We start from the raw sequence: 14,405 nt of genomic DNA, 5'->3' as shown, positions 1-14,405 counted from the left end.
ACCAATCAAAACCATTGGTACTGGATCATAACCAGCGATCATAGCCATAACCAGCATACTTGTGGAACACTTTCAACACCTCGTTGAGTCTATGACATATCGAATCCAGACTGTTCTGAGGGATAAACGGAAACATACTCGCTATAAAGTAGGTGTCTAATAATGGTCACTCAGTGTACATGAAGGACGTTAGCATAATTTGTGAAGCGAGTGTGGCCAGAAGACATTTATTGATGCATAAAGCAGATGAAAAAGGAAGGTGAATGAAGAATAGTAATAATTTTTATGGAACCCTGTTGCAGCCTGTTCATGGATTGGTTTAGGGTTGAAAAGAGTAGTAGATGAATAAGAATGTCATTGTAAATAAGCAGTTTCTTTCTAGAAAGTAATTAATGCTTTGTAGTCCAAGAAACAGTCTTCGGAGCCGAGATCCTCAACCATCTGGTTTGCAACAACCGTGGAAAGCAATTGAGTCAACGTGAACCAGCATACTTGTCGCACAGTTTCAGCACCTCGTTGAGTCTGTGACATATGGAATCCAATCCAGGCTGTTATGAGGGATAAAGCGGAGCATACTTGCTATTAAGCAGGTGTATCTAATACACTCGTGAGAAAATTTTGAAAACTCTAATTTATTTCTGGTGGTCACTAGGAATAAACTGAAGGTCATTATAAATATAAATATAAATATAAAGAGTGGCCTCCATAGCTAAGTGATCATGTGGACATGTGTATATGTAAGGGTGGCACCTAGAACGTTAGTTCAGTTCCGCCTCGTATCTCTGTGAAGAACAGAATCAACTGCAACGGGCCAGAAATGTGTTGTTCTGGACGAGTACCCAGAATCATTAGGACAAATGATCCTGGGTACTCGTCCACACCACGGGAAGGTGGGCCAGTCCCAGCAAAACACGTATTGTCTCAAGTGAGACTCTAACCCACCTAGTATTGTCAGAAGGTGGGCCATATTCCTCTGGTGGCCCATTCCAGAGGGAGGAGGAAAAAGAAAGAAGAGGAAAAAAATAGAAGAAAAAAGAAAAAAAACCCGTCCGTGGTGTAGTTAGGGGGAAAAAAACATAATAACTTTACATTTGACTGCACTAGAGTGGGAAATCAAGGCAGAGCGCGTGAACAAATTAAATGAATAAATAAAAAATAATATTAATTTATTAAAAATAAGAAAAAAAATATTAAAATAAAGAAAAAAATAAAATTAAAATAAATAAACTAGCTGACTAGAGTGGAAACTCCAGGCAGAGCACTTGGAAAAAAAAAAAAACACAAAAGAAGAAGAAAGACGGTGGTGGTGGCCTGCGAATATGGATCCTTTAAATCACTGAAGAGGTATTGTTAGCTAACTGGTCAGGAACGGGAGTGCAGCAGAACACGCTCCTTGAGTAGACCTCGGTTCAAGCTCCTTACTACTAAATACGGTCAGTCTGCCAACCCACACTGGACTAGCGTGGCAGATTATGGTCCATTTTCATCAACATGAATCATTGAGGAGTCTTCCATCCTGCAGTGGACTAGCATTAGCATTAGTAGAGGGATATTATGCAAAAAAGCAAGCTTATGCAACATCAGCCGAAAAAAAAAAAAAAACCCTTCAATTTCACCCCTCCGTTCGTTCGAAATACCTGTCCAGCTGAGCCTTACATCTATTTAGGCTTTCAACTTCCACAACAAGGGATGGAAGTCTGTTCCACCAACCAAATACCCGCTGGCTAAAGGAAAATTTCTGCACATCTATTTTACATCTGTCTTTCCTCAAATTTGAATTTATGCCTTGTCAGGTGATTATTCTGAGCAAGAGGCAGTATCCCATCAGCATGAGCATGCTCAAACCATTCAAGGCTTTATACACCTCTATCAAATCTCCTCGCCGATGCCTAGTCTCCAGACACTGTAATTTGCAAAAAATAAGCCTTTCTTCGTAAGAGCAACCCTTCGTTCCGTTCACTAACCTTCTTGCCCTTCCCTGTTCTCGTTCCAGCAGCTCTGCATCCTTCTTGAAATGAGGCCTCCAGACCTGTATACAGTACTCAAGGTGTGGCTGACCATTGCCTTATACAAGAGAATAATCACCTCCTTATCCCTGCTAGAAATATTCCTGTATATCATTGATAAGACACCATGAGCTACTCTTGCAGCCCATCTGCACTGCTCAGAGAACTTTATATCTGCTTGCACAATTACCCCCAGATCCTTTTCATTCTCTACCACTGTCAGTGTAGTACCACAGAGTTGATACATTGCTCTGGGGTTGCTGTTTCCCGTATATAGTACTTTACATTTGTCAATGTTAAACTTCATTTGCTACCTCTCAGCCCTTCTGCTCAACCTTTCCAGATCCTGTTGCAGCAGCATAGCGTCAATAGCGTTCTGAACAACCCTGCCAACCTTTGTATCGTCTGCAAACTTGGACATTAAGCTTGATATACCATCATCAGTATCATTTATAAATACAGAAAACAACAATGGACCCAACACTGAACCCTGAGGGATTCCACTAATAACATTAGTCCACAATGAGCAGTGTCCATTAATTACCATTCTCTGTCTTCTGCCACTCAACCATCCCTTTATCCATAGCAACAATTTGCCACCAATGCCACACTGCTTCAATTTGTGCAGCAGTCTTCCATGTGCAACAGTATCAAAAGCCTTTCTCAGATCCAAATATATAATATCAAAGTTATTCCCTGTATCCAATTCTTTTCTGACTGCCTCATAGTACCCAATCAAATTGGTCAGGCAAGACTTCCCCTTAACAAAACCATGCTGTGTCTGAGCTATAACTGAATTCTTGTCAAGATGATCCTGTAGTGCTTCTTTAACCAGTGCCTCCATTAATTTTCCTGGAACAGAAGTTAAACTCACAGGTCTATAATTACTTGTGTCAGCCTTTGATCCTCCTTTGTGAATTGGAGTTACATTTGCACATCTGCAGTCTGTGGGTACCTCCCCTGAGCCCAAGGAAGTTCTCATAATTATGGCTAACGGATTGCTTACTTCCTTTGCTGCCTACTTTAATAAAACTGGATATATCTCATCCATCCCAGGTGCCTTTCTTGTATTTATCTTCAACAATTTCTCCTCCACTTTACTCTCAATTATTACAAGATCATCTAGCTGACTGCCAGTGTTTACTTCAACTATGGCATTCCCTTTTCTGAATAACTCCTCATGTGTGAATGTCGATCCAAAATCTATATTTTGTATGTTAGCTACCTGAGCAGGATCATGAACAGTTCAACCATCGATATCAAGTGGACCAATCTGATTCTTCCCCTTCCTTCTAGAGTTTACATAAGTAAAGAACTCTTTGCTGTTTTTCTTTGCATCCCTTGCCAAAGATTTCTCGTAATCTGCCTTCGCCTGCCTAACCTCCTTTGTAACTTGGTTACAGATCAACTTGTATCTATCATAGGCTTCTGTGTCATGTGTTAATTTGTAAGTATCCCATGCATTTTTCTTCTCTGCCATATGCCTCATTAGTTCATCTGACATCCACTTAGGCCTAAACCTTGAACAATATTTCTTAGTTGGTATGTAAAGTCTAATAGCTTTCAAGATAAGTTCTTTGAATGCTTCCCATTTTGCATTTGCTGTTGGTAACATCATCAGTTGGTCCCACTGTATAGAATTTAAATACTGTCTCAGTCCATCGTAGTCGCCTTTACGGAAGCAATAACCCTTCCTTTACCCCTAATAGTAGTTACCTCTTTGAGTAAATCCCACTTCAGCACACTGTGATCACTGCCACCTAGTGGTTCGTTTATCTACAGATTACTAATGCATGAAGAATCACTACTGATTATCAAATCAAGAGTATTGCTCCCTCTTGTTGCCTCACGAACATGCTGATGTAGAAAACAATCATCCAATAAATCCACAAAAGCCCTGCTAGTGTGTGAGTGACCGACCCACAAATTCCAGTCAATATCTGGGAAATTAAAATCTCCCATTATAGGACTTTCTGATTTACTGGCCCACTCTATTTCTCTGTACAGTTTCTTATTATACTCATCAGAGTCATTAGGCCTATAGCACACTCCTACTCTCAATTTTGATCTCCCAATGCTTATGTCACACCAAACTGACTCGACACTGCACTGTCCAGCGATGTCGACTGGCTTCACTTCCTTGGATTTTATGTGTTTCTTAACTAATAGCATAACCCCTCCTCCCTTCCTATCCTGTCTATCCTTTCTGTAGACGTTGTACTAGTAGTAGTAGTGGCATGTGATGCAAGAAAGCATGTGTATGAGCTTATGCAGCATCAACCAAAAAAAAAAAAATCATACCATTCCCTCCAAATGCCTGTCCAGTTCCTCCTTAAATTTATTCAACGTATCAACTTCTACAACGACAGATGGAACTTGGTTCCAGCAATTAACCACCCGCTGGCTAAAGGCAAATTTCTGCACGTCTATTCTACATCTGTTCTTTCGTAATTTGAATTTATGCGCCCTTAGGTTCGTAATCTGAACAAGTGGAAGGATCCCATCAGAATTCAGCGTGCTCAACCCATTCAAGGCCTTATACAGGATGATTCACTTCCAGTGCGAGAAACTTGCAGGGGGTGTAGGGAGCACAAAGACGATTCCGAATCACATAGCATTGCAGAGTCTAAAATGCCTTCTTCATGCGGTAGAGGACGTTGACCGGGAGATCACGTGAACAGCGACCCTGCTGGATCTGAGCATTTGCGAACCGGTTCCCGAAGCAGTAGGCGAAGCAGTAGGATGGACGAGTATTCAAACGTTGAACTGGCCGACATTCACCTCGAGTATGGAGCTGCGGACTGTAAAGGGCGCGCCTCTCTATGCTTGTACCAGGAACGTTTTCCGTACAGGCGTGCTCCTCATCATACGATATTCGCACGTGTGCACAGAAGGTTACGTGAGACTGGTTGTTTCACGAGAGGTACCATGAATCGAGAGCGAACGACGAGGACGCCAGACAATGAGGAAAATGTCCTACGTCTTGCAGAAGGCAATCCGAGTACGAGAACTCGAGCGATAGGCCAACGATTCCACCGTATGAAGGATACTGTCAACAAACCAAATGAGTTCATACCATCTGCAACGCGTCCAATCATTGGAGCATGCGAATTATCCACTCCGGAGGACTTTTGCTACTTGGTTTCTTCAACAGAAACATTAGCATTAGCATTAGCATTAGTAGAGGCATTTTATGCAAGAAAGCAAGCTTATGCAGCATCAGCCAAAAAAAAAAAAAACCACTTCCACTTCACCCCTCTGTTCGTTCAAAATACCTGTCCAGCTGAGCCTTAAACTTATTTAGGCTATCAACCTCCACCACAAGGAATGGAAGTCTGTTCGCAAATGCTGACTTCCAGCGGGATCGCTGTTCACGCGAACTCCTGTTCAACGCCCTCTACCGCATGACGAAGGCATTTCGGGACCCTGCAATGCTATGTGATTCCGATTCGTCTTTGTGCCCCCTACACCTCCTGCAAGTTTGTCGCACTGGTAGTGAATCACCCTGTACACCTCAATCAGATCACCGCGCAGGTGCCTAGTCTGCAGCCACTGCAATTTGCAGAAATTAAGCCTTTCTTGGTAAGAGGATCCCTTTATTCCCCTCACCAATCTTGTTGCCCTTCTCTGTACACGCTCAAACAAATCTACATCCTTCCTAAAATAAGGCCTCCAGACCTGTACTCAGTACTCAAGGCGTCACCTGACCATTGCCTTATACAGAGGGACAATCACCTCCTTTTCCCTGCTAAAAAAATTCCTGTATATCATTGACAGCCTGTCTGCATTGCTCAGAAAACTTCATATCTGACTGCACAATTACTCCCAGGTCTTCTTCATTTTCTACTACCTCCTTAAGTGTAGTACCATACAGTTGGTTCGTTTCTCTGGGGTTACTTCTACCCATATGCAGTACTTTGCATTTGTCAAGGTTAAACTTCAGTTGCCACTTCTTAGCCCATCTGCCCAAATTATCTAGATCCTGTTGCAGTAGCACACTGCCATTACTGTCATTAACAACCCTGCCAACCTTTGTATCATCTGCAAACTTCGACACTAAGCCTGACATACCTTCATCAATATCATTGATAAATATACAAAACAACAGTGGTCCCAACACCGAACCCTGTGGGACTCCACTAATAACATTAGTCCACGAAGGGCATCACCCATTGATTACCACCCTCTGTCTTCTCCCACTCAGCCATTCTTTTATCCATTGTAGCAACTTACCCATAATACCATTCTGCTCCAATTTGTACAATAGTCTTCCATGCGCAACACTGTCAAAAGCTTTTCTGAAATCCAAGTGTATGATTATCAAAATTATATTTTGCATCCACTTCCTTTGTAACCACATCATAATATCCTATCAAATTTGTCAGACAAGACTTTCCCTTAACAAACCCATGCTGTGTCTGAATTATTTCTGCTCTCTTGTCTAGATGATCCAGCAATGCATCTTTAACCAGTGACTCCATTATTTTACCGGAAACAGAAGTTAAACTAACTGGTCTGTAATTACTCGTGCCACCCTTCGATCCCCCTTTGTGCATTGGGGATACATTTGCACATCTCCAGTCCTTGGAAACCTCCGCTGAGTCCAAGGATGCTCTCATAATTATGGCTAAGAGTTTGCTTACTTCCTTTGTTGCATCCTTTAATATAACTGGATAGATCCCATCTATGCCAGTAGCCTTTCTTATGTTTAACTTCAATAATTCCTCCTCCACTTTGTTCTCAGTTATTACAAAATCATTAAGTATCCTGCTACTATTTGATAACCTTCTGCCATTTTCAAACCTTAATAATTCCTCATGTGTGAATGTAGATGCAAACTACTCATTCAGTTTGTTTGCTATCTGAGCAGGATCATCTCTCTGCTCAGATAGCAAACAAACTTATCAATAAACAAACACATCGATATCAAGTGGAACAAACAAACACATCAATATCAAGTGGACCAATCGGATTCACCTCCTTCCTTTTAGAGTTTATATAAGTATAGTAATCCTTGCTGTTGTTCTTAGCATCCTTTGCCAAAGATTTCTCGTAATCTGCCTTCGCCTTCCTAACCTCCTTTGTGACTTGATTACAGACTAGCTTATATCTGCCATAGGTTTCTGAGTCGCCTGATAATTTATATGCATCCCATGCATTTTTCTTCTCTGTCACGAGTCTCATTAGTTCATTTGATAACGATTTAGGCCTAAACCTTGAACAATATTTATTTATAGGTATCAAAGAGATTCTTGCACTGCTTCTATTAGAATGAGCAGAAGCCTGAAAAACAAGATGCATGGTATTTCAGAGACTGCGGGGTGCCATTGCGGTACAAGTAAACACATGGGTTGTGTTAGGGTAGCTAAGAATAGAAATAGGTGCAGGTATACTTGCGTGTACACCAATGCTAGGAGTTTAGTAAATAAATTTGATGAATTTGAGGTATTGCTCAAAACATCAAAGGCAGATATTGTTGGGATATCAGAGACGTGGTGTCACACAGATATAAGGGATGCAGAACTGCAATTTGGGGAGTACAACGTCTACAGAAAGGATAGACAGGATAGGAAGTGGGGAGGGGTTATGCTATTAGTTAAGAAACACATAAAAACCAAGGAAGTGAAGCCAGTCGACATCGCTGGACAGTGCAGTGTTGAGTCGGTTTGGTGTGACATAAGCATAGGGAAATTAAAATTGAGAGTAGGAGTGTGCTATAGGCCTAATGACTCTGATGAGTACAATAAGAAACTGTACAGAGAAATAGAGTGGGCCAGTAAATCAGAGAGTCTTATAATGGGAGATTTTAATTTCCCAGATATTGACTGGAATTTGGGGGCTGGTTACTCACACACTAGCAGGACTTTTGTGGATTTATTGGATGATTGTTTTCTACATCAGCATGTTTGGGAGGCAAGTAGAGGGAGCAATACTCTTGATTTGATGATCAGCAGTGATTCTTCATGCATTAAGAATCTGCAGATAAATGAACCACTAGGTGGCAGTGATCACAGTGTGCTGAAGTGGGATTTGCTCAAAGAGGTAACTACCATTAGGGGTAAAGGAAGGGTTATTGCTTCCGTAAAGGCGACTACGATGGATTGAGACAGTATTTGAATTCTATACAGTGGGACCAACTTATGATGTTACCAACAGCAAATTCAAAATGGGAAGCATTCAAAGAACTTATCTTGGAAGCTACTAGGCTTTACATGCCAACTAAGAAATATTGTTCAAGGTTTAGGCCAAAATCGATGTCAGATGAACTAATGAGGCACATGGCAGAGAAGCAAAATGCATGGGATACTTACAAATTAACACATGACACAGAAGCCTATGATAGATACAAGTTGATATGCAACCAAGTTACAAAGGAGGTTAGGCAGGCGAAGACAGATTACGAGAAATCCTTGGCAAGGGATGCAAAGAAAAACAGCAAAGAGTTCTTTACTTATGTAAACTCTAGAAGGAAGGGGATGAATCAGATTGGTCCACTTGATATTGATGGGTCCACTGTTGATGATCCTGCTCAGGTAGCTAACAAACTAAATGAATATTTTGCATCGACATTCACACATGAGGAGTTATTCAGCGAGGGGAATGCCAGAGGTGTATTCAACTCTAGCAGTAAGCTACAGAATCTTGAAATAACTGGGAGTAAAGTGGAGGAGAAACTGTTGAAGATAAACACAAGAAAGGCACCCGGGGTGGATGGGATCTATCCAGTTATATTAAAGGATGCAGCAAAGGAACTAAGCAAACCCTTAGCCATAATTATGAGAGCTTCCTTGGACTCAGGGGAGGTACCCATAGACTGGAAATGTGCAAATGTGACCCCAATTCACAAAGGAGGATCAAAGGCTGACACAAGTAATTATAGACCTGTGAGCTTAACTTCTGTTCCAGGAAAATTAATGGAGGCACTGGTTATAGAAGCAGTGCAGGATCATTTAGACAAGACTTCAGTTAGAGCTCAGACACAGCATGGTTTTGTTAAGGATAAGTCTTGCCTGACCAATTTGATTGGATACTATGATGCAGTCACAAAAGAACTGGATGCAGGGAATAACTTTGATATTATATACTTGGATCTTAGAAAGGCTTTTGATACTGTTGCACATGGAAGACTGCTACACAAATTGGAGCAGTGTGACATTGGAGGCAAATTGCTGCTATGGATAAAGGGGTGGTTGAGGGGGAGAAGACAGAGAGTGGTAATCAATGGACACTGCTCATCGTGGACTAATGTTATTAGTGAAGTCGCTCAGGGCTCGGTGTTGGGTCCATTATTGTTTTTTGTATTTATAAATGATATTGATGATGGTATATCAAGCTTAATGTCCAAGTTTGCAGATGATACAAAGGTTGGCAGGGTTGTCAAGGACACTACTGACACTATGCTGCTGCAACAGGATCTGGAAAGGTTGAGCAGATGGGCTGAGAGGTGGCAAATGAAGTTTAACATTGACAAATGTAAAGTACTGCACATGGGAAACAGCTACCCCAGAGCAACGTATGAACTCTGTGGTACTACACTGACAGTGGTAGAGAATGAAAGGGACTTGGGGGTGGTTGTGCAGGCAGATATGAAGTTCTCTGAGCAGTGCAGACGGGCTGCAAGAGTAGCTCATGGAGTATTGTCAATGATATACAGGAATTTTTCCAGCAGGGATAAGGAGGTGATTATTCCATTGTATAAGGCAATGGTCAGGCCACACCTAGAGTACTGTATACAGGTGTGGAGGCCTCATTTCAAGAAGGATGTAGAGCTGCTGGAACGAGTACAGAGAAGGGCAACAAGATTAGTGAATGGAACAAAGGGGTGCTCTTACGAAGAAAGGCTTAAGTTTTGCAAATTACAGTGTCTGGAGACTAGGCACCAGCGAGGTGATCTGATAGAGGTGTATAAATCCTTGTATGGTTTAAGCATGCTCAATGCTGATGGGATTCTTCCTCTAGCTCAGAAAAATCACCTGAGAGGGCATAAATTCAAATTGAGGAAAGACAGATGTAGGATAGACGTGCGGAAATTTGCCTTTAGCCATCGGGTGGTTGGTTGGTGGAACAGACTTCCATCCCTTGTAGTGGAGGTTGATAGCCTAAATAAGTTTAAGGCTCAGCTGGACGGGTATTTTGAACGAACAGAGGGGTGAAGTGGAAGTGGTTTTTTTTTTTTTTTTTTTTGGCTGATGCTGCATAAGCTTGCTTTCTTGCATCAAATGCCTCTAGTAATGCTAATGCTAAAGAAACTTTTAGGAGCTTCCACGATTAATTCCTTGAATGCTTCCCACTTAGAATTTAATGTTGGTAACATCGTCAATTTATCCCACTGTACAAAGTTTATAATATTGTTGCCTGATGGCCAGGAGTGAACTCTGGCAATGATTTGGCCAGCTGAGAGCTTGACGGGCCCCTCATATTAATTTCTTCGAGGGCATCTACCCTACACCTCAAGCTCTCATAGACGCCCAGTAGAACGCTGAGTTGATGCCTAATTTCTAGACACTCTCTGCACCTGGCACACATAAAGACATCCTCCTTTGCTAGATCATGTTTTGTTCCAGAAAGTCCGGCAAACATTTCACAAGTTGCACATTTTTTTAGGCTGTGATACGTTGGAGAATCGCTCCCCTCAGTTCTCCCGCGAGTCACAGCACTCCTGCCACTTTGTGCCCGTTGCTTTGCTGATCTAGTCTGGGGAATGATGGTATTTTAAATTAATAAGATCAATAAATTTAATTAAATAATTTTCAATACTACTACTGTATCTAATAGAATCCTAAATGCAGTTATGCGTATTACGCTATATAATTGTAGTTAGAGCAACCTAGTTACCACAATTATAAATTTGAATTCCTTAAAACTCTATACAAAAACAATGGCTGCAAGATTCGAACGAAATAATGGTTTTACGTATTTTAAGTAGTAATCTACAAAAACTCTTTATCTAAATTAAAAATAAAAATAACCAGCGTGACTATAACTATAAGACTACGTATAAAGTACAATATAAAATAACAATTAGGTAAATAAAAAGGCATCTAACACTTTCTCACACCCATTACACAAGGGTCCAATTTGATCAGTTTTCATCTCAAGAAAAAATTCGTGTCTCCATTCGTTGCTCTATTGTATTATTACAGATTATCAGTATAATATTTGTTAGAGACCATTAAATTAAAATTATAAATAAAATTGCTGGTAATTTGTGTGCGTCACTAATTACTTTTATCCTCAGTTTTAAACTTTTTAATAGTTAATTATATAATTTTCTATTCTGATTTAGGAGTACAATCAGTACGGCTCAAAAACGAACATATCTTTGGGGAACAATCAAGAGAAAACTTAAAAAAGAAGCAGATGAAAGAGTGTGAAAAAAAAAAAAAAAAAGGGACAGACCGATATGTATGTATGTGTATTTGTTAGGGAAGCACCTGGAATTATTCAACTCTGGCTGTGGTATTATTACAGATCAGCGTGCAGCTTTTGTGTGCTTCAGTACTTTTCATTGCCCTGTAACATTCCCATGTTATCTTTTTTCTGTTCTATTAGACTGGTCAGCTCCGTATTTATCCTTCTTGATATCTTCATGCTATATTTTCTTAATGATACGTCTGCGTTCATGACTTCTGTGATTTTTCACTTAAAAGTATTCCATAATTCTATGTATTCATTCTACCTCTGCAACCTGCTCGGTTGACGGAAGCCATCTAGTGTCTTAAACTGCCATAGTCCCCTTTTCTGAAATTAAAACCCGTGCCTTTACCTTTAACTACTACAACATCTTTCTTCATCTTCCAACTGGCGATTGCGTGATTACTATTTGACAATGGCTTGTGAGCTGTATGGTGTCCGATTACTTGAGAGATGATTTAGGATACCCTCAGTGTCTGTTATAGGACATTGATAAGGGCGTACAGAAGCCTTCTGACTGTCCTTCAAACCATGACTCTGCACCGCATCATTAACAGCAAAGTATTTTCCACGAAGAAAACACTTTCTTCCCTTGTTGTGGAAGTTGAGAGTCTAAATAAATTTAAGGCTGAGCTAGACAGGTATTTGGAACGAACGGAGGGGTGAAATGGGAGTGTTTTTTTTTTTTTTTTGGCTGCTGCTGCCATAAGCTTGCTTTCTTGATTCATATGTCTTTACTAATGCTAATGCTAAAGGACTGAGGGCAGGAAACAGGAAGAATTCCGAGGTTGCAAGCATTGCAAGATCTAGAGAATAAACAGGATGGGATAATATTTGAAAACCACATTCGTGGGCACACCTCATTACAGCATGCGAGGAATGTGCAGGGCATTATCTTGGATTATTATTATTATTGTTATCATTATATTAGGGTCACCCGTAAATGATTACATATACTCCTTTATGTATTAGATCTGTAAATTGCGTGGGTTCTCTGGTCGATTTGCCTGTTTTGCTGGGCCAAAAAAACCCAGTCTCTGGGGGGGGGGGAACCTTACTATCTATGCCTGATACCGAATAACTCAGCCACGAAATGAAAAAAGTCCATTAAAGTTCCCTCGCGTCATCGACGGTATTCGAATCCGGGGGGGCTTTCCCACCCGGTGTGGGGAGGACGGTGACGATACCACTGTGCTACCAGGCAGACTAGCATTATCGTGGAGTAAGTGCATACTTTTCGCATCCCCCCGTCTTTTTTCTTTTAACGTAGCATTATAAAGCTATTTTAAGCTGCTCATAAAGCTATTTTATTGTAGCTTTATGAGCAGGTTGGAATAATACTTCGCGTCACAGTACAGCTCTTCCGAAGGTAATCCGAGTTAATTGGATGGGTGAAATGGGAAGTTTTTTTTGTTTTTTGGCTTGCATCATATACCTCTACTAGTTCCTCTAATGCATCATATACCTCTGCACACATTTGGGATACACTACGGACCCAACTCTGACTAGACCACAGGAAAAAAGACGTCTTACAGACCACATGAGAACAGTGTGGCATAATCGGTGGAATGACTCCATTAAAGGCTGCATAACTAGAAGCTTCATACCAGATATTGGATGTGTTTACCCTATTTCCCCGACCTGGTACTCTCCTGGACTTCATACCACTTACCTGCTGACAGGGCATGGCTCCTTCAGGAAGAAGCTACACGATTTTGGAATCTCGGACATAGCGCAGTGTAGATACGGACAAGAAGAAACTTGGGAGCACCTGCTCTATGAATGTAATATAAATGAAGACCTCCGTGGCCTGCTGTTTACCAAACTACGCTCCATCCTTAGAAATCAGGAGGACATAGTGCTGCAGGAAGAAGAAAACTATAAGGCTTTCACGCTTTTCGCTCAAAATCTCTTCGCGAGGCAAAGAGCACTCCCACCACCGTGAAACAAACTTCAGACTTTGGATCACCGATGGACAGAAAGAACACAACTGGCCATTGACGACCAGCTGTGTGACTACAGGCCTTGAACACAAGTGATGGGGACAACCTACAGCAACTGAAAGACAACTGAGTCCTAACTGGATGCAACCAAACACTGGGATCTAGATGTAGTTGGCCTCTCACGTGCAGGTGACGCATCCTGGCCTCTGCCGAGACTAAGTCCACCACCTGGAGAGTCAAAGTGAACGACTTAGATTGCAGCCTTGCTGCCAACTAGCCAAATGGCGACTCAGATCCGACACATTTCCGGGCCTGCTTTATCTCCTTTTCCCGGCGGGGGTTCACCCCTGTCCCCTCCTCTCCCTGCCAAACCCACTTTCCCTCTGGTGTGGCATGGGCATGCCCACTGAACATTTGGGGGCCACCTCCTCTATCGGTCCCTTTCTTCTTTTCTACCCTCCAGCCTTCCTTCTCCCCACCCAAATCTGTCTACCTTCACAGCGCACAGCCCCACGTCAAAATTGTAAATACACCAAATGGCTTTCCCGACCCTTTTCGGCCAAAAATAAAACTCATCCAGCGTACAATCCATTCTCGCTCTTAAGGCAAATCTCTATGACCAAACAAAGCACCAACAGCGATTAAAGCAACGTTTTTTTTTTTTTTTTTTTTATAAGTCCTAGCCATTGAAATCTGAGGAAAGTAGGTGGCAGGACCTGCCAGAGTACTGATTCCTTATTGGTAACACCTGGCTAGCCTCCACGTGGCGCGGTATGGACAACGGCGGGTCCCATCAGGGGCCCGATGGCCAATAAGCCAGATGAACAATGGGCACAACAGACTACACTATACACGATCCACACACTTTAAATCTCTTGCTTGACAGGGTACTGTCACTCGATACAGAGAACACCGCGGAGATGGGAGAAATCCCAGGAGCCGCAAAACCCTCAACATACCAAATACCAAATTCCAATACCTCTACTAATTCTAATGCTAATGCTAATCTGTCAGTATTCACCAAGCTTATCTTTAAAAAAAA

This window comes from Mastigoproctus giganteus, chromosome 4 (assembly GCF_048544385.1).
Source record: "Mastigoproctus giganteus isolate SK-2022 chromosome 4, ASM4854438v1, whole genome shotgun sequence".
Lineage (NCBI taxonomy): Eukaryota > Metazoa > Arthropoda > Arachnida > Uropygi > Thelyphonidae > Mastigoproctus > Mastigoproctus giganteus.
Note: the sequence above shows the minus strand (reverse complement) of the source record.